The sequence below is a fragment of the Serinus canaria genome, chromosome 10 (assembly GCF_022539315.1).
Source record: "Serinus canaria isolate serCan28SL12 chromosome 10, serCan2020, whole genome shotgun sequence".
NCBI lineage: Eukaryota > Metazoa > Chordata > Aves > Passeriformes > Fringillidae > Serinus > Serinus canaria.
In genome coordinates, this window is record NC_066324.1 from 1557002 (window position 1) to 1578046 (window position 21045).

The window sequence follows — 21045 nt, forward strand, 5'->3', positions numbered from 1 at the left end:
ATCGCGGCGCCATTTTGTGCCTCCTCAGCCGGGCCGGCCCCGCCGCTCCGGGCCCTCGGCCCGGGGCCGCCGCACCCGCCGGGCTCTCGCTGCGGTTCCCGAGCCGCCCCGGGACGCCGTGTGGCCGCCGCCCTGCCCGTAAAGTTTGGCCGTGCGCGGCGCGGCCCCCGCGGTGCTGCCGGCCCCGCTGCGCGCTCCGTGAGGGGCGCGGGTCCCTCCGGGCGCCCCGGCTCCCCTCAGCCCCGCCGATCGCCACAGGGGGAGCGGTGGATGCGCCCTCCTGCAGTAATAAATAAATTGATTAAAATGGGATTTTGTAACTCTGCTTCCTGCTACTCAATCCGCCGGTTTAAGATTTTTTGGCGTGGAACGGGATGGGGCCGGGGTACCTCAGCGGGCGCCGGCGGAACCTCCGGCTCCCGGACTGCACCAAGCGGGAAATGATGAGTTTTATTTCGGGGAATTACAAGTTTTATTTCAGGGGAATTAAATTTTTATTTCCCTGGGCTAGTGCGGAGAAGTTCAGGAATTACCCGGGTTTTCCTGTTTCCGAGGAACAGCAGTACAGGTGTTTAGGAGTCCTAAGGAGCAGAGTTGGGATCCAAATACGCCCATTCCGTGTCAGTTTTGAGTGAAATGTGTGTTCTTCCAACAGCAAGCCGGATATGTGGAGGGGAAAATATCTACCAAAATTTCTGCCTGGCAAGATGACGGCATCAGTTGTGAATTTGGATGGATCAAATATTAGTATTTAAGTCACTATAGCTTGATTCAGCTTCTTTCTTACCTGTGTGTTATTCTGTAAACATATCACCATGACAATTTCTCTCCTTGGCCTTCGCCTTAATGCACAGAATAGAACAAAGAAGACAAAATTTTCTACTTTTCCACAGCTGCCATAAAATCCATCATCCTACATTCAGAAAACACTTTGATTATGGGCACTGAATAAAATGAAATAAAGCTTTAATGTCTCAACTCTGCCCATTCAAACAGGGCATGAAGGGAACCTATGGTTAACCAGGAGTGGTAATTACAGAATTTAAATTTAAAACATTTGACTCAGAGAGTTACCTAGGATTTAAAATTAGGTAGTTTGTGTTAAGGGAAGAATGGGAGAGAGGTGTCAGATGTGTTTAAGGAGCTTTTTGATACAATGCTGTTTATTGCTAAGGATATTTATGTGAAATCCTGAAGAAAACAACTCCTAGTAAATAGGGATGACAATGGAATGGGATCAGGACAGGTCACATTCCATCAATCCAGGACAAAACTGTGGATTTTGACCAAGGTGGACAGGTCACATAGACTTAACCTAGAAAAGGAACATACATAAATTATATGAACGTATATAAATTAATCGAAGAACATATATATAAATTATATGTGTTCAATAAGCAGATTTTTTATGGCATCTGTTTATGGTAAGGATATAATGAATCCTGATATGCCGAGCAAAGCACACAACTCACTCATATCTCTTTCCAAACTTTTCATTTCCAAGCGTTTCACCCAGAAATACTCTCCAGCCTGGCAGAAAATGGGGGAACTCTGGCTGACACCCCTCTCTCCTCATCCCAGCACCACGGATGGCCCTGTTCTCCTGGAGTTCTGCCACCTTCAAAGGAAGCACTGGGAAAACGAGCAGCACTCGGATAATCCTGCGTGTGGTGAGGATTCCTCTCGGTGCCTGAAGGGCTGGTTTGGGGAGGGGGCAGGGTGCTCGGTGAGATTGCTAAAAAAAAATAAAAGTCAGATGACTCCAGCACGCCCACGGCTCCCATAATTAGCCCGTCTATTTCAGTGGTCTGAGGCAGCCCAGTGCAGAACCCTTTCATTTGAAATTATTAAACACACCTCACGACCGTGATCTAATATGATCAATGAGCTCACATCGAGTTGAAAGAACTTGGCCTTAAAGCTCTGTGATTGTGTGGAGACAAATCCTTGGTTTATTTCAGTTACTTTTGTCTTTTCTCCCCCTGAATGAGGCTGCTGCACAGCCAAATAGCTTTTCCTCTGCTTCTCCACTTCCTACCAAATTCAGTGGGATGTGGACATGTGCTTCAAGTGTTTTGCTAAATCATGGCACAACACTATCAAACTTGACACGTGGCCATAAACCACAGCGTCCTCTCTCAAAACTCGCTTTAAATAAAACAGCCCCAGAATGGCTTCGGCTGCATTAAAACAAGGAAGAGAACTAAAAAAAGGGGATACAGAAAATCAGGTTTAAAACGGTCCTGCCAGTGTTTTTTACAGCCAAACCTCACCCAGGCTCTTCAGTTTTGGTTTGTTTTTTTTTTTCCAGTTTTTGATAGTCACTCACTTTTTTTTTTCCAGGGCTTTTTGATAGTCACTCCCTTTTCAGTGCAGAATATACTGGAGGATGGAGAAGGAACTTAATGAGAAAAACAATCTGCGCTTCTATTTTTAGGCTGTTATTTACATGTAGTGAAATTTTGTTCCTCTCTGCTCCCGAGGCTCAGATGATGGTTTCTTGCCAAAAAAAGCCTTTGTCAACACGCAGTCATTTCCAGAGGTGGCTCCAGCTGTGGCAGCGATGGCAGCGCTCGGATCTGTCACAAAATTAAATCTTTCATTTTCTCTCCATTTCCAAAAGAAAATGCTGGGAGGCAACTGGGCTAGGGGAGAGCAGCCCCAAAACAATCCTCCAGTTGTCCTGCTTCTGAGCTAAAGCTACTATGTTTTTTTGATTTTTAACCTCAGTGGGGAGAGAAAATGAAAGATCAATATTTCCCTCACCCCTCCAAAATTCTGTTCTTTTCAATTCCCAGTTTTCCAAAGGTACATTTCCCCCTTTTGGCCGTATCGCAGTGAAATAAATGACTTGAAAAATCTGTCTCCTACCCCCCCATTTATTTTATTTTCCTCTTCTGAAACTTCCCCAAAAATGTATCGTGTCACATAACTCACATGCTCAAAGCCATGTTCAGACACAATAATATTTTTTAAAGATATGCATTTTTTCTGTGAACATATTGTTTCCATTAGTCCCAGTATCCAAGAGTTTTCCCTTTTTGCCTAATAATCCAAATTTACTCTTTGCTTTAAAGTAATATAAGGGCATTTCTGAGCCTGAATAAAACTGGTTTAATGAGAGACTCTCAGTTACTATTGCTTGATAGAAAACACAACCGAGCCCTTAAAACCCCTTTATTGCTGAGGTTGTTGCAGGCATGAAATGTGTGAAAACCCTTTTCTGAGGGACAGAAAGAGGAATGTTTTAGTGAAAATTGCTTGGCTGCACGAGAAGACAATGGAGTAGCCAATATCTGATGAAACAAACCCATTTTTTTTACTTTATAACAACACACGTGGCTCCTTGTGCTGAGCAGGGAGTTGGTGTGGAGAGGGCTGGCACCAACATCTCCCCAAAACCCACATCCAAGAGCAATATCAGCCCAAATTATGTCAGGTTGTGTTTCCATCCTCTCCCAGACCGGGCCCAAACGAGGGCTGCTGCTCAGGAAAGAAACTCCCAGAGGGGGAAACTCCCAGAGGGGGAGCTCAGACCTGGATTTAGGGAGCAATCCTGGAGCATTTGGGAATGTCCCCCCAGCATGGCACTATGGAAAGCACACACAAATGAGTTGGTGTGACTGTTAATGACGTGAGCAGTGTCCCAGGGTGACACATCCCTCATTCCCTGTTCCCTGGCTTTTCCCTCCTCTGAGATCCAGGCTCTGCTCACACCACTCCAGCTCACACAAACTCTGCCTCGCTGCGATTCCTCCAAAATTTACAGCAGTTCACATTCCTCACCTCATCTGGGGACTGCCCTGCAGAGCCAGGTTGTATTCCTGGCCTGGAGTGACAGAATTCCCACCTGTATTCCCGGCCTGGAATGACAGAATTCCCACCTGTATTCCCGGCCTGGAATGACAGAATTCCCACCTGTATTCCTGGCCTGGAGTGACAGAATTCCCACCTGTATTCCCGGCCTGGAGTGACAGAATTCCCACCTGTATTCCTGGCCTGGAATGACAGAATTCCCACCTGTATTCCCGGCCTGGAATGACAGAATTCCCACCTGTATTCCTGGCCTGGAATGACAGAATTCCCACCTGTATTCCTGGCCTGGAGTGACAGAATTCCCACCTGTATTCCCGGCCTGGAATGACAGAATTCCCACCTGTATTCCTGGCCTGGAATGACAGAATTCCCACCTGTATTCCTGGCCTGGAATGACAGAATTCCCACCTGTATTCCTGGCCTGGAGTGACAGAATTCCCACCTGTATTCCCGGCCTGGAGTGACAGAATTCCCACCTGTATTCCCGGCCTGGAATGACAGAATTCCCACCTGTATTCCCGGCCTGGAGTGACAGAATTCCCACCTGTATTCCCGGCCTGGAATGACAGAATTCCCACCTGTATTCCCGGCCTGGAATGACAGAATTCCCACCTGTATTCCCGGCCTGGAATGACAGAATTCCCACCTGTATTCCCGGCCTGGAGTGACAGAATTCCCACCTGTATTCCCGGCCTGGAGTGACAGAATTCCCACCTGTATTCCCGGCCTGGAGTGACAGAATTCCCACCTGTATTCCCGGCCTGGAGTGACAGAATTCCCACCTGTATTCCCGGCCTGGAGTGACAGAATTCCCACCTGTATTCCCGGCCTGGAGCGACAGAATTCCCACCTGTATTCCCGGCCTGGAGTGACAGAATTCCCACCTGTATTCCTGGCCTGGAGTGACAGAATTCCCACCTGTATTCCTGGCCTGGAGTGACAGAATTCCCACCTGTATTCCCGGCCTGGAATGACAGAATTCCCACCTGTATTCCCAGCCTGGAGTGACAGAATTCCCAGCCCATATTCCCAGCCTGGAGTGACAGAATTCCCAGCTGCATTCCCAGCCCGAAGGGACAGAATTCCCAGCCTGGAGTGACAGAATTCTCACCTGTATTCCCAGCCAGGAATGAGAGAATTCCCCGTCCTTATTCCCAGCCCAGAATGCCAGAATTCCCAGCCCTTATTCCCAGCCCAGAGTGGCAGAATTCCCACCTGTATTCCCAGCCTGGAATGAAAGAATTCCCAGCCCAGCCCCTGTCACTGCCCAGCCCCAGGAGGCCCTGCAGCTGCAGGACAGTGGCCATGGCCACAGCAATCAGCCCCTTCTTGCCCAGGATCTGCATTCTCGGGATGATCCCAGGGTGGGAGGGGCTCCCAGTAGATCCCAGTATCCCCCAGTCCCCCGTCCATGTCCGTACTGGTCATGCAGAGGGGGGAACACCTGGGGACAGGGTTTGGGGACACCGGGGGATGTTGGGGACAAGGCTGGGGACACCCAGAGACAGCAGGACCAGGACTGTGCACACAGGGGTCATTAGGACCAGGGCTGGGGACACCTGGGGACTTTGGGAATGGAGTTGAGGGGATCCAAGGGACACCTGGACAGGGTCTGGGGACACCTGGGGACCTTGGGAGCAGATGTGGGGACAGCTGGAGGAGGAGGAGAGCTTTGAGGTGCCTTCCAAGCCCAAGCATTCCAGGATCTGGGAGCGCTGGGATGAGGTGTGGCCAGCCCAGGGGAGGTGACAGCGTTTCCTGCCCCAGCATCCTCCTCACCTTCATTTTACTCACCTGAAATTCACTTTTGGGACTTCTCTGCCTGGGAAAGCTGCCCCTTTTGGGTGGGTCTGCTTGCTTTTCTCCAGGCTCCTCTTTGAATTATTCTATTATTTTTTTTTTCTGAAATGAAAACTGGAATAGTTCTGTCTCTGAGAAGAAATGGTCATTCCTGAGATATTCATCTCCAGTTGGAAAAGCATTTCCTTTGGCCAAGTTAAATCCCCCTTTTTCTTGTCAACAAAATTCCATTTCCATGAATCACAATTGGGATTTTTTTTTTCTTTTTTTTTTGGTCATTAGCACCCATTTTCATAATTTGTGAATGCAGCACAAGAAGAAAAAAGCAACCACAGCAGGTCCTGGGGAGCTGAGAAATTCAAAGCCAGGTAAAACTTAAAACATCAGATCCTCCAGAAGCTTCCAATTGGCCAAAAAACTATTCAGACATGAGGGGAAAAACTCATTTATTTCCCAAATATCATCACAGAGGTGAGGGAGGCTTTTAATTGCTTTCTCCAGACTTCCAGCATCAACAAACCCGGGGTTTCTCTGGGAGGAACTCTCTCATTCCAATTAAAAGTGATTTTTTAAGGCCCCAGTGCTGAAGTCAGAAGTTGTTTCTACAGACAGCCAATGATTCTTAATAAGCAAAGCCTGTGGCAATCAAACAAAGAAATAAAAATAATTCACATTTTCCAGAGCTTGGAGTCCTTAGGATGTTCCCCCATCCCTCCACTCACCCAGTGCCTGTAAAATGCTGATATTTTCATATCATCTGAATTTATCATCATTTTTCCCAGAGAGTGATCTAGGAAAAAGCCTGCTCCCATTTGAGTCTCTTTCCTGTCCTATAATTCCCGTTAAGGACCACACAAGGAATTCCTACAGAGTAGATTTTGCTCCAAATTTCAAATTTTTTTTCCTAAAAGGCAGGATAAAGCAGCAGCAGCCAGGCTGTGCCCTGAGATGGGCTCAGCTAGGAGAAAAATCTTCATTTTCCAGCCAATCCCTCCTCTTCCAGCATCCCCTGAGTCATGGGAACGCTGCAAATAAAGCTGAGCTCCAGCAGCAAGCAGAGCTCATTTCAGATGGCTCATGTGAAAACAACCCAGCTAATTATGCTGCAGTAATTACCTGAAAATTATATGTATGTTGTTTTTCCACCAGTCAATAGTGCTATTTCTGAACTTCTCATTGTCCTTGTGGCCTGCTGGAGTCACATTGTCTCCAAATCCTCTTTTTCTGGCTCCTCACTCCCTCACCTCGGCACTGGGGAGGGTTTTTCTGGAGAGGTTTCACCTGCAGCGTTTGCTCTGCAGCTCAGATCCTCACCTCTGCTGCATTTCAGAAAATATTTCCATTTCAGTCGTCTTTTAAGTAAAAATTATGAGACGCTGACTCAACATCCCATCAAGATTTCCTCCTGAAAAATCAAAAATCCTGAGAATTCCTGGATTCCTGGCTGTGACGACTGTGATTTGGACAAATTTCATTTCCTTCAGCTCAGATCCTCACCTCTGCTGCATTTCAGAAAATATTTCCATTTTAATGGTTTTCCCAGTAAGGATTACGAGATTCTGACTCAACACCCCATCAAGATTTCCTCCTGAAAAAACGAAAAATGGAACATCAAAAATCCTGGAAATTGGTGGGTTCCTGATTGGGATCATCCTGATTTGGAAGAGTTCCATGTCCTTCAGCTCAGATCTTCACCTCTGCTGCATTTCAGAAAATATTTCCATTTTAATCATCTTTTAAGCAAGAATTACAAGATTCTGACTGAACATCCCATCAAGATTTCCTCCTGAAAAAACGAAAAATGGAACATCAAAAATCCTGGAAAATGGTGGGTTCCTGATTGGAATCATCCTGATTTGGAAGAATTTAATTTCCTTCAGCTCAAATCTCACCTGTGCTGCATTTCAGAAAATATTTCCATTTTAATCATCTCTTCAATAAGAATGATGAGATTTTACTCAACACCCCATCAAGACTTCCTCCTGAAAAAACAAAAAATGAAACATCAAAATCCTGGAAAATGGTGGATCCCTTACTGGGACCATCCTAATTTCTTGGAAGAGTTCCATTTCCTTCAGCTCAGATCCTCACCTGAGAAAATATTTCCATTTTAATGGTCTTCCAAATAAAAATTACAAGATCCTGACTCAACACCCCATCAAGATTTCCTCCTTCCTACAGATCAAAAATCCTGAAAAATTCCTGGATTCCTGGTTGGGATCATCCTGATTTGGAAGAGTTCCATTTCCTTCAGCTCAGATCTTCACCTGTGCTGTGTTTCAGAAAATATTTCCATTTTAATCATCTTTTGAGCAAGGATTACGAGATTCTGACTCAACATCTCATCAAGATTTCCTCCTGAAAAAACAAAAAATGGAACATCAAAAATCCTGGAAATTGGTGAGTTCCTGATTGGGATCATCCTGATTTGGAAGAGTTTCATTTCCTTCAGCTCGGATCTTCCCCTGTGCTGCATTTCAGAAAATATTTCCATTTTAATCACCTTTTGAGCAACGATTACGAAATTCTGACTCAACACCAAGTCAAGATTTCCTCCTGAAAAAACAAAAAATGGAATATCAAAAATCCTGGAAAATGGTGGATCCCTTACTGGGATCATCCTGATTTCTTGGAAGGGTTCCATTTCCTTCAGCTCAGATCTCACCTCTGCTGCATTTCAGAAAATATTTCCATTTTAATCTAAATCTTTTAAGCAAGAATTACGAGATTCTGACTCAACATCCCATCGAGATTTCCTCCTGCACGTGGAAAATCCTGAAGATTCCTGGATTCCTGGCTGGGATCATCCTGATCTGGGAGAGCTCCATTTCCTCCCCTGCCCTGGGTGGGGCCCGCGATCCTTGTCTGGTTTTATTTCTTTCAAGAGCCACCAATAAAAGCAGCTGAGTGTCACACCCCACTCCCAGCGGGGGAATGCTGTCAGGCAGCAGGGCTGGGAAAACGGGAGGCAGGAATTCTTGGCTCAGTCCCAAAAACCTCCTGCCATATTCCCTGAGTGTGCCCCAAATCCGTGGGGTGAAACGCCCTCGGAAGGACTCCTTGGGGAAGGGAAGAGGCTGCTGATAAAAGGGGTCTCCCTGCACTGCTGAGAGGAAATTAATTAACATTTGGAAAAGCACTTTGAGATTCTTGGATGAAAGATGTTGGAGCTGGAATGCTGGCAACATTCAAATAAGTTGGAATAACGTTAATATTTATTGCACGGGGCCCTTTCATCTTCAAAGCTCTTTACCAACATCAGTGAGTTAACAAAGAAAATATTAATAAAGATTATATTTACCCATTAAATTACCCTCCCAAAGCACAGATAAATAGAGCTGCCTCCAGATAAAAAAAATAGAATTTAAAAAAATGCTGAACCCCAGCTCCAGTGTCAGGCACTAAATCCCTGCTGGGGCTGGCCATGGAAAACCAACTCGGAACAAGGAATTCTTGGTTTATATTCTGAATGAGGAACTATCAGTTTATATTTTTAATGAGGCATTATTAGTGTAATAATTTTGATTTCTAAGGAGGTTGATTGGACCCTAGGCCTAATCCACCACAACCAGGGTGAGAAATCAGCATGGCAAAGGGAAGGGAGAGCAGTGCTTGGAAAAAGGCTCTGGTTGGTGAGCAGGAATTCCAGAATCCCTGAGGCTGGAAAAGTCCCAGAAATTACCCTCCAAAATGACCCTCCAGATAAAAAAATAGCATTTAAAGGAAAGCTGAGCCCCAACTCCAGTATCAGGCACTAAATCCCTGCTGGGGCTGCCCATGGCACACCGACTTGGCACAAGGAAACACTAGTTTATATTTCTAATGAGGAATTATTATTTTATACTTTTAATGAGGCTAATTGAGCCCTGGGCCTAACCCAGCTGCTCTGGGAATGTATCACCCACTGCCGGGGTGGAAAATCAGGATGGCAAAGGGAGAAGGAAGAGCAGTGCTTGGGAAAAGGCTCGGGATGGTGAGCAGGAATTGCAGAATCCCTGGGGCTGGAAAAGCCCTCCAAGGTTGTCGAGTCCTGGCTGTGCCCCGTCCCCACCTTGTCACCTGAGGTGAATTCCTTGGACACCTGGGACAACGAGGAGAGATCCGAGGTGCCTTCCAAGCCAAACCATTCCAGGATTCTGGCAGCTCAGCATCCAGGGCTGGGGACTCCAGACCTCCCTGAGCAGGCACTTCCAGGAGGAGGAGGAGGATGTTTGGGTTTGTTGTGTCTTTGGGATAAACTCCAGGGAAGGGAGGAACGCTCTGTTCCACAGGAAGCAGAGGTGGAACCCCGGGGGAGCTCCCAGACTAAACCATCCCAAGGAACTGCACTCTCCTTTTTCATTTGGAAGTCAATCCCTGCTGGCACGGGCACAGCTCTGCCATTATCCCTGGGAAGCTGTGCCCAGCACTTTACGGAAAACCAGCAAAGGAGAGAGCACTTCCAAGTGCATTATCTGCATCGACTGCAAACGCTCTCAGGGCAGCCAGGGCCCTCTCCCTTTGGGGCTCAGCGCCCCTCCCCAGCTGGAAAGAGAAAGAAACCAAGATAAATAAACCAGATGAATAAATCAGGATGGATAAATAAAGCAGGGGAAGCACTCTGTTGTGATTTCCCCCCACAGCCCTGATTTACCCCGATCCCCCCCGTTTCCCTCGGGCTCCCTGGCACTGGTGCTCTCGGATGCATTCCAGCACATCGGGATGGATTTTGGAGAGACCCACGCTGCTCTGCCCAGGCTCTGCAGGTCACCTTGGGCAGCCCAGCCTGAGGTCGGTGCTCAGCACAAACATTTCTGGCCAGATGTGAGTGCCACAATCCCAAAGCCCTGCCCTGGCTGTTTCCAGGCTGGCTGTGAAAAACACCCCATTATCTGGGAAGGGTTTTCTCATCGGGGCTGGGGCAGCTCCTCCAGAGCTGGCTGGAGGCTTTACAAACTCAGCCACGCATCCAAGTGCCCCAGTTAATCTCCTCTACAACCCCGAGCAGGCAGAGCTTCAAATATGTTTTGTTTTGGAGAGAAATCAAATGTTACCTTTGGGAAATACGCTCGTTATTAGCATTAGAGACGGCCTCTGGGCTCCTTCCAGGAGCTCTGCTGAGTTACAGCCTTGAGTCACCGCCTGCTTTGGGACAGCCAGCGGGGCTGAGCCTCGCTGCTGCCATCAGGAAAAAGCACAGGAGCTCCTGCTGTGTGTTACAGCCCACGGTGGGACGTCATATTTATCTGATGGACTAAGGTTTTTTACTTAATTGTGTTATGATAGCTAAATGTATTGTGTTTTAATTAATATATTTTTACATTTTTGTATTTATACTTTTATAATATTCATAGAATTATATATATTACAATTAATATTATTAATATAACATCGATACTACTATTAATATATTTAATATTAATATTAACATAATATTGAATTAATATTATATATAATATATATTTATTATATCTCAACATCAATGTAAATATAGTGATAATATAATTTTTATATGTTATATAATATATAATATTAATAATATATGTATACTATGTTATATTTCTACATTCATAACATATAATATTTATATAGTTATTTCTATTTACGCCATATAATATTTCTGTAGTATCGTATTTTAATTTTGTCTCTATTTTTGTAGTTATTTAATTTTTATATTTAATTATTTTATTTAATTTTTTATTTTAATTATTTTTATTTTAATTATTTTTATTTAATTTTTTACTTACTTTAACACGGTTTTGTTTTAAATTTTAAATGTTTTCATTTTTTATTTTAATTTATAGATTTATATTTTTAATAATTCAGTTCAGAAATTTTTTTAAGGTTTCATATCAAATTTTGTGTTGGAGTTTTAGTTTCTAGATTTAAAGTTTTAAGAGGTTTTTTTGGTACTTTAGACTTTAATTTTTTTAAAATCTATTTAATTTAAGCGAAGCTCTTTACCGAAGGGTCAGACGGACAGCCAGACAAACAGCCAAGGTCTTTTCCTCTCCTCAGTCCTCGGTTTCTCCCCTAGACCAACAGGTTCCTCTCTGTCTGTCACTGTCAGCGCTGGCACAAGGAGCCGTTTGTCCGCAGCTCTGAGCCCCGGTCCCGGAGCCTTCCCTGCCCTTCCACCGGGGCTCCCTCGCTCCGTGCCCGGCCCAGCCCAGCCCGGACCCGCCCGGGCAGGTGCGGCGTGCCCACATCCCCGTCCTGGCAGCGGCATCCACCCTGCCCCGGCACCGCCAGCAAAACTCCAATTCCTGAGCCTGCTCCGCTCCACAGCTCCTGCCTGGATCCTGCCTGGATCCTGCCCGCAGCTCCCAGCGCCCTGAGCTGGGCAGGAGATGCCTCTGCCCCTTCTCCTGATCCCTCAGCTTTGGGTTCTGCATTTTCCAGGTTCTGTGCTGCTTTGGTGGGTGGGTCTGGGTTCCCATCAGGGGATGGGGAGCTCTGTGCACAGAGCAGGGAGACAAAACAATTCCTGCTCCAGCTGGGCACCAAGGACAAATGAGCCCAATCCCAGCCCAGGAGCACAAACCCCGTGGGCTGGAGAGAGAAAAACAAGGGTGGGAGTGCCTGGGCTGGAGCTGGGCTGGGACAATGAACTGCAAGGTGGGAATGGAGCAGAGCTGATCCCAGGGAGAGACCCCGTGCCCGGCCGGGCATTTTGGGGCCATTTTGGGTCATCTTGGGTGCAGCCCTGGCTGGGCTCTGGTGCTGCCCAAGGTGGATCCATGGAGGAGATCCTTGGAATCAATCCCTGCTTTATTCTGGGACTCTGCCCAGCCTCTGCTCCAGCTCAGCCTTCCCATGGCATCTCTCTTGTATTTCATGGTCAGTGTGGGGCATTCCCACAGCAGGAACATCCCAGCAGGATTCCTGCCCCTGCTGCATCCCTGGGAATGCCTCGCTGAGGGACAAGCACCGGGCCACAAGGAGAAGTCATTGATTTGCCCTGAAATTCTCCCCAATTCCTGGGGTTTGTCACCACCTTGCTCTCAAGCTGCCTGAGCAGGAAGGGTGGGCAAAGCTGCTGCTGGCTGGGTGGGACCTGGTGAGGAACATGCTGCAGTTCCCAGGGGCTGGGAGAGTTCCCAGCCTGGAGCTGGCCCTTGTTCTGCACTGTCACAGAAACCCTTCTGCTTTCCCATGGAAACAGCTCCGGAGCCAAATTCCTACCTGTCTCCTGCAGGGTGTGTCTCTGCCACATCACAGAGCCGGGTTGTGCTCCAGGTGACCCTGCCCTGGAACCCCAAGGGTGCCTCGGGGCTGCTGAGGAGAGGAACCAACTTTTTTTGTCATTGTTTCGCTTCTCTCACCAAAGATTTGTGTTGACAAATGTTTTCCCCAGAGCCTGGGAGGGGTGGGACTGGTTTCACTGTCCTGAGTGTTTGTGGGGCTGTGAAAGCTCAGCCTCACCGTCTGCTGCTGCTCCAGAAGAGGGAGGAGATGGGGAGGAACTCCTTATCTGCCCCTGGAGCTCTTATCAGAGCCGGCCAGCTGGGCAGCACTGGGACAGCAGGAGGGACAGACAGGCCGAGGGGAGGACAGACAGCATCTGCAAGGAAATAAAACTGCGAGAGAAAAGGGGGTTCTGCACACAAAACCCCCCTTGGGACACCCCAAACCCCCCTTGGGACACCCCAAACTCCCCTTGGGACACCCAAAATGCCCCTTGGGACACCCAAAACCCCCCTTGGGACACCCCAAACCCCCCTTGGGACACCCAAAATGCCCCTTGGGACACCCAAAACGCCCCTTGGGACACCCCAAACCCCCCTTGGGACACCCCCTGCTGCAGACCCAGGGTCAGAAGGAGAAGGGAGCAGTGCCCTCAGCAGGGCAGGGTGGCACCTGTGGTGTCACCAGGGGCTCAAGGCCCTCGGGCTCTGCAGCAGCACGGAAACATCTCCAAGAAATCCTCACCCTGGATTTCCTTAACCCAGCGTTTGTGCCCCAACAATTCAGCCTGGAAGAGAGAAGGAGGCTCCTGGGAGAGCCCAGAGATGCTCCAGGAGAGGGACAGGACACAGGGAATGGCTTCCCAGTGCCAGAGGGTGGGAGGGGTGGGATTTTGGGAAGGGATTGTTCCCTGGGAGGGTGGGGAGGGCTGGGATGGGATTCCCAAAGGAGCTGTGGCTGTCCCTGATCCCTGGCAGTGCCCAAGGCCAGGCTGGAATACCCTGGGACAGGGGAAGGTGTCCCTGCTGTGGCACTGGGTGGGATTAAGGTCCCTCCAGCCCCAGTCCTTCCAGAATTCCATGATAACTCTGGCTTCAGCCTGCCCAGCTTTACTTTGGGGCAGCAGGATTCCTGGCTGGATACCTCAGACAGAACCACCAGCCAAGCTCCAGAACCAAACCATCCCTCACTCCATCCGTAACACATTCAAAAAAGAGAAATAATAAAGAAAAAAAATCCCCAAACCCAGGCAGAAACCTGATGACAGAATTTCCTCCAGAACCTCTGCTAGATGAAAATGAAGCTTTTAATTTAGCTGAGATCTCCCTGCGAAGAGAAAGAGGCACAATTTGTTCGGGATGAGTTGACAGATGGGAAAACTGAGTCCTCCCTCATTGTTCCATTTGCTGGATGTAAAAAAACCACTTAACACTTGCAGAGGACTTGGAGGATGGGAAGAGCTGGGGAATCTCAGCTGTCTGGGCAAAAACCAGAGACAGCAGTGGCTGGGGCTGATCCTGGGAGGTGCCACGTGCCGCCAGCCTCTCCAAAATCTGCTTTTCCCTGAGCATTCCCAGCCATTCACCCCAGGAGTAAAGGGGTGAATTTAGCATGAGCCCAAAAAAGCAGAATTACACAAGATCCTTTCTGTTTGATGTCTCCACCCAGTGAACTCTTTCAAAACAGTAACTTCTCTCTTTCAGTCGAGTTTTCCTTTTTTTTTTTCCCTTTTTTTTTTCCCCCTCAAGCTGGAAGCCTTGAGCTAAAATATCTTTCTTTCCTCTGCTAATAAAGACAGACTGTTAGCACTGCTTTTCCCCTTCCCATCGAAGATGTCCTGCAGCTTCCTCCCATCTGGGGACCCAAAATTCTTTCAAAGGATACCAAGAAATAATTGGCACCTCTTGGCCAAAACTGCTGTGGAGGGGCTGCTCCTGTGCTCACATCTGGGCTCTCCCAAACAATAAATTTTGGATTAATGGCACATCCTGGAGCAGGCTGGAGGCCAAACTCCCCTCTGGAAGCGGGGCTATGATGGACCTGCTGTACCAGGGATGTTCCCATATGTCCAAGGAAAAATCAGCTTAAAATGATGGCCAGGAAGGGGATTTAAAAAAAAAAAAAGGGTTAAAACAACAAAAAAAAAAGGGTTTAAAACCAAAACACCACCCAGCCCCCAGGAATATCCCATTGCTGCCGTGGTTTCCAGGGCTGGGGCTGGTTTGAGGTGCCCAGGACGCCGTGTCCCATGACAGACAGAGGGGTTGGGTGGGGTTCATTGGGGCTGTTCCCCTTGGTCAGCCTGGCAGGCACAGCCTGGCCCTTCTGCTCTGACCCCGGGAGGGGCCTGGGGAAAATCCACCCGGCTGCTTCCAGCCCCTCCGAGGAGCTGCAGAGCCAGCCCACCCCAGGATAGATGGATACAGCCACAGGTGTTCCCTGCCGTGGTCCCAGCTCATCCAGACCTGCAGGCTTTGCTGAAGGGACCTTTAGGGAATCCTCAGGCTGGAAAATCCCCCTGGAATGGTCCAGGCACCAACCCAGGCGTGTCCCCAAGTGCCTGTCCTGGTTTGAGAGGACAGGTGTCTGCTGAGGAGGGCAGGATCTTCCCCTGAAATGGAAAATGAAACCCCCTCCCACTGGATTATTGTCATTTTGAAATGAAGGGGCTCTCAGGTGAAGATGTGGGAGCAGGAATAGCAGTTCTTCAGTAGGAAAAATTAAAATAACTTAAAACAAAAAATTAAAATTAAAATTTGAAAATAAAAATTAAAAAATGCAGTAATACAAACCAACACTGCCAGAGTGAGAGCAGGAGCTGCCCCTGTGTGTCAGGGGGGTGGCACAGTCCCATCCCAAGGTGGCACAGTCCCATCCCAGGGTGGCTCAGGGTGGTGGCACAGTCCCATCCCAGGGGGGCTCAGGGTGGTGGCACAGTCCCATCCCAGGGGAGCTCAGGGTGGTGGCACAGTCCCATCCCAGGGGGGCTCAGGGTGGTGGCACAGTCCCATCCCAGGAGGGCTCAGGGTGGTGGCACAGTCCCATCCCAGGGGGGCTCAGGGTGGTGGCACAGCCCCATCCCAGGGGGGCTCAGGGTGGTGGCACAGCCCCATCCCAGGGGGGCTCAGGGTGGTGGCACAGTCCCATCCCAGGGGGTCTCAGCCCTCCTGCAGTGCCAGCTGTGGCTCTGCTGGAGCAGGGATCCTGCACAAGGGGGGAGTTTTCCTCTGCAGCTCCAGGGCTGCTGGAGATGGGCCTGCTCTCCCTCTGGGAATGCAGGGCAGCAGAAAGCTGCTCCTCTGGGAATGCAGGGGGCAAAGGCTGCTGGGGTGTCCCAAACCTCAGATTGGATCCAGGTAGGAATGGTTGGCTCCTCCCCTGGGCAGAGCATCTCCCATGGGATGGTGGGATTTGATCAGCCCTGCAGGGACACTCCCTGGCCATGGACAGCAGATAATTAATAATTAATGGCCCATGAACAGAAGATAATTAATAATTAATGGCCCATGGACAGCAGAGATCTCCTGGAGGGAGGATGGGCTGTGGGAGAGGTAAAGGAACTGCCCAAAGAACAGAGAGAACTGCCCAGCTCTGACAGGTGGGGATGGAACACAGACCCCAGCCACATCCTGCATTTCCAACCTCAGGTGGTGCCACGTTTCCACAGGGATGTCCCAGAGGGACAACTGCTTGTGGGGACACTGGAATACCTCATTCCCTTGGGATCCATCCCAGGAACCCAGCAGCCTCAGAAGGAAAGTCCCACCGCAGGCACCAAGGAGCTCTCCAAGGCTCAACCCTCCTCCCCATCTCCGCTCCCTTCAGGCAAATCCCCTTCTGCACTTTCAGCCTTTTTCCCCTTCTTTCAACCATTTCTTTGCCCATGGAGGTTTTCTTGGACAAAAAACCCCAAAAAACCCAAAGCAGTTGAAAGCCAGGCTGTTGTTCTCACAGACCCGAGCTGTGGCTGTGATTTGCCACATCTGTAATTTTTACACCTCGTTCTCCTGCCAAGAGCTCCACAAAAGGTGCTCTGTAACCCCTGGTGCCGCAGAGTGCAGCCTGCTGCCACGCCTGGGAGCCCAGGGGAGCGTCCCAGCCCCAGCCTCACCCGGGGTTTGTGTTCCTGAGCATCCTCAGACACGGAGATGGAGCGTGGTGCGGATCCTCCTTTCACAGCCACGACGATGGACGAGCTCATGGAAACCTGGAATTCTGGAATCGTCCTCTTCCGTGGGCAGGGACTCCTTGCACTGTCCCAGGGTGCTCCAAGCCCCGTCCAGCCTGGCCTTGGGAACATCCAGGGGCAGCCACAGCTCCTCTGAGAATTCCATCCCAGCCCCTCCCGCCCTCCCAGGGAACAACTCCTTCCCAAAATCCCACCCAAATTTCCCACTCTCCAATGTCCCATCCCTCCATCCCTCACCCCCAGTCCCTCTCCAGCTCTCCTGGAACCCCTTCAGGCCCTGCAAGGGGCTCTGAGATATTCCAGAACCTTCTCTTCTCCAGGCTGGCCAGTGCCAGCCCTCCCTGAAGAGCCCTGCAGAGGAGCCTCACCCACCTGGGAGCAGGAATTTGGTTGTGGCAGAGCTCTGCTGGGCCAGGAGCAGATTTCCTGGGACTCTCCACAGCTCTGCCATGGCTGAGACACCCAGAACTCTGGAAATTTCCAGCCTGGCACAGCTCTCAATGCAAGGCTCCATCTCCTTCTCCCGGGTCAGAGATCCTGTGTGCAGTTTCTCATTTGGACCACGGCTCTGGAAAACTTGATTAGAGCTGTGAAAACGGAATTTTTATTGGGGAGGACGGAGCTCTTGCCAGGGTTTATTTTTCAAGGGAGTAAGAGCTAATCCTCGAAGTGGTTCCAGGGCTGTGCTAGTCTGGATGCCCTTGCAATGGTTCATGGCAACCAGGCAGCCAGAGCTGGCTGGGCTGGTGGTGTTTGCTTTGGCCACGTGCTGCAGGTGGTAACCGGCTCCAAATGTGCTCCTCGGCGTGGTGCAGGCATCACTAAAATCCATTTTCTCCCAGGTTTCTCCTTTCCCCCCTCCTTTCTCTCTCATTTTTACACAATCAGCACGTTCCCAAATCCACCCCACCTGAAAACAAGGAAGCCTTCAGAGCAGGCAGCAGAGTAACAACCCCAGCCCCAGACACAATCACCAGAGACACAGAGACACATCTCCTGCCAGCTTCCAAAGCCCAATTCCCACAAAATCCAGCCTAAACCCCTGGGTTCAGGTGGAAATCTTCCAGGGAATTGCACATCAGCTTCCTCCAGGGAGCCCACAAGGGTTATGGCGTGGAGTGACCCTCTGGAGGGAGCTTTCCATGCAGGCTGAGCAGGGCCATAAACCCAGGAATGCTTGGGAAAGGAGCAAATTAAAACGTGCTAGACTTGGCAGGGCTGGGAGCCCAGGGCTGGGGAGGGGGCAGGAATGGCCCTTCCAGCCCAGGCTGAGCTCCACTCCAGAGCCAGGGCAGCTCCAGAGCATTCCCAAAAAGAGCTCCTGGCCTCTTCCAAGGGGTTCTTCCTTCAGGGCAGGAATTCTGCAGCACTTCCCACCCGTGCCAGGGGTCAGGGAGGGGATCCTGCCCTGCTCACCTGCAGGAGTGCCCAGAGGCCTGGCACAGGAGGCACAGGGAGCTCCTGGAGCAGCCCGGGGTGACTGCAAAGGGGGGGACTGAAGCACCCCCCTTGTGAGCACAGGAGGAGGAGATGGAGCCGCTCAGGCTGGAGGAGAGATCTCCAGAATAACATCAAATTAGATTTTATGATTGCATCTTCAGGTGCAAGATCTCCCAAAAAATCCCTCCAAAAGCAGGGGATCCCCCAGCTCCACTAAGAGTCAGAAAGGAGATCAAAGAGAGGGACTGTCAGCTTTTGAGGGGCAAAAAACCCCAGGAAAATGGGCTTTAAGTTTCCAGGAGAATAATCACAGGGTTCATTTGCTGTGTGAAAATAAAAGTGGTTCTGTAAGCAAGGCAGGGCTGCCCTGCTCAATCCCTTCTCACAAGAGAGCAGCACACAAAAAGTCGTGTTAGCCCCCAAAATTCAGTCAATTTAATTAAACCCACCTCTCCTCACACGAGGACACGCCTGTTTATGCTCCTGGCTGTCCTGTTCACACTCTCCCCTAAAATGCTGGATTTCAACCCAAAGGGCACCAGCCAGACACATCACTGCTCAAATTAGATGGGTTTCCCAAAAAAATGAAGAGAAGGCAGGAGGAACCTCCAGCCAGGCAAGGACTAAACATCCCCTTATCCTCAGCCAGACCCTGAGACAGCTGGGATCTTCCCCAAGAAAAATCTTTTTGGATTTGCAGGCAGCCAACAGCTCACGGGATCATTCTGGTCCCACCTGAACCCCCAGGTCCTGCTCAGATCCTGACAAACACATCCAGGGTGGGCAAAATCCTGGGAATCTGCCAGCATCCCTGTGGGACCAGGGATCATTCTGGTCCCACCTGAACCCCCAGGTCCTGCTGGGATCCTGGACAAACACATCCAGGCTGGGACCACAGGGACCATCCCCAGAGGGTCACAGCAGGGCTGGGATGGGAAAAAGCCCCTGGAGCTCGCAGGTCTGGGAGAGGAGGAGGAGGAGGAGGATGCCCAGAGGACACGCCGGGAATGGAGCAGATCCTGCTGGGATGCGATCCCAGGGGAGCGCTGGCGGCTGGGGACAGCCATCGCAGCCTCCGGGCACGGATCGTTCTGAGGCTCCCAGGGATGGAGGGAAGGGACATCGGGGTTTATTTACCTCGGCTCTGGCCCGGCTGTGGCTCGGCCTCCGCGGGACCCTCGCGGCCAAAGCGCTGATTTGGGGGCTGGAATTCATAAGGAATGAGCAGCGCAAGGGGCCGGGCTGGGGCCGGGACACAAAGTCCAGCTGGCACCGGGGGCAGCGCTGTCCTTCCCTGCCACCCTGGGGGGGGCACAGCGAGCTGGGAGCACGGGCAGTGCGGGGACATCCCCAGGGACAGGGACCTCGGGAGGGCAGATGTCGCGTCCTGCCCCGGCTGGGACCAGACTGTGCCTCCCCAGGGGCTGCCCGGGCCCTTCCCGGGGCAGGAGCACAAAAGCTCCGCTCGAAGCCAGCTCCGGAGGGGAGCGCTGGGCTGAGCCGCCACCTCCTGGCGCCTTCCTGGAATCAGGAATTGGGGTGGGAAGGAGCTCAGAGCCCATCCAGTGTCCCCCTGCCATGGGCAGGGACACCTGCCACCATGCCAGGCTGCTCCAGCCCGGCCTTGGGCGCTGCCAGGGATCAGGGGCAGCCCCAGCTGCTCTGGGAATTCCATCCCAGCCCTCCCCACCCTCCTAGGGAACAATTCCATCCCAATATCCCATCTAAAACTCATCCACGCGGGGAGCAGCAGAGGTTTGGGACACGCTCGGTGCGCAGTGGCACATTCCCATCCAACCCATCCCTTCCCAGCCCCTGCCCAAACCTGGCACTTGGCATCGCTGCTGGAGGCGCTCCCGAGGGCATCCCCGGCCCCGGGAATCGCCTCCCGCCAGGAAAAGCCCCTGGAATTCACCCCCAGCCCCCGCGCGATGGCTCCGAGCGCTTCCCAAAGGAGGAAATCCCTGCTGGGGTTTCCCGGGGGGTGTCGGCACCCCCGAGGCGGGAGCTGCCCCGCACCGGGCGCTGCCAGCTCGGCCGTCCTGTGCCCGGGAGCCCCTCGGGGCTGCCAGCCGGGCCGGGCCGGGCCGGGCCGGGCTGATGGGGCCGGGCCAGGCTGAGCAGCTCCCGGCTCTGCTCCGCCACCGGCCCGAAAGAGCGGCTCCATCCGCTGCGGCCAGCAGACCTTCTGCTTCCCCCGTTCCCGATTCCTCGCACACGGGCACTCCAGGCTCCTTCCTGCTTTAATTATTTACAAATCCTGACTCCGGCTGTTTATTTTCAGGAGCTGTTATCACATTCAACTATTTTGAGACTAAACAACAACAACAACCAAAAAAAAACCATAAAAAATTTGAAGCCTTTCCCTCATTCTGCCAGTGAAGTTTAATTCACTCTAATTATTTCATATTACTTAGACTGTAATAGTTTCATAATTTCTAGTATATTAAGCACTTAATACGTTGTGTCATTTCAAGCCGCATATTAAATCCTGCAAAGCACATTTTAATGAGCACTAAGTAGTGGGGCAATATTAATACAACCTAATGGCTCATTTCTGTGCCTGGGTTGGGAGGCACCGCTGGGGCAGGTGGGCACAGCGGGGCCCGGATGAAATTATGGGCTGGAGAGAC

The 21045-nt window shown here is 50.5% G+C and overlaps 1 non-coding gene across 50 annotated transcripts; it reads right to left on the reverse strand.

The window, feature by feature from the left end:
• Positions 1–53: 53 nt before the first annotated feature.
• On the reverse strand, positions 54–13040 carry LOC115484154 (uncharacterized). 50 transcript variants are annotated; one of them, XR_007778332.1, is made up of 13 exons: positions 12781–13040; positions 7708–7974; positions 7509–7598; positions 7114–7402; positions 6733–7021; positions 5611–6252; positions 4157–4815; positions 4089–4122; positions 3919–3952; positions 3787–3863; positions 1473–2579; positions 788–1315; positions 54–699 (listed from the first exon to the last, which is right to left on the reverse strand). It is a non-coding gene; the product is annotated as an uncharacterized LOC115484154 (transcript). The 50 variants fall into 50 exon arrangements; XR_007778333.1 differs by lacking the exon at positions 4089–4122 and having other exon boundaries at positions 55–699; XR_007778337.1 differs by lacking the exon at positions 3787–3863 and having other exon boundaries at positions 55–699.
• Between the last annotated feature and the right edge of the window lie 8005 nt (positions 13041–21045).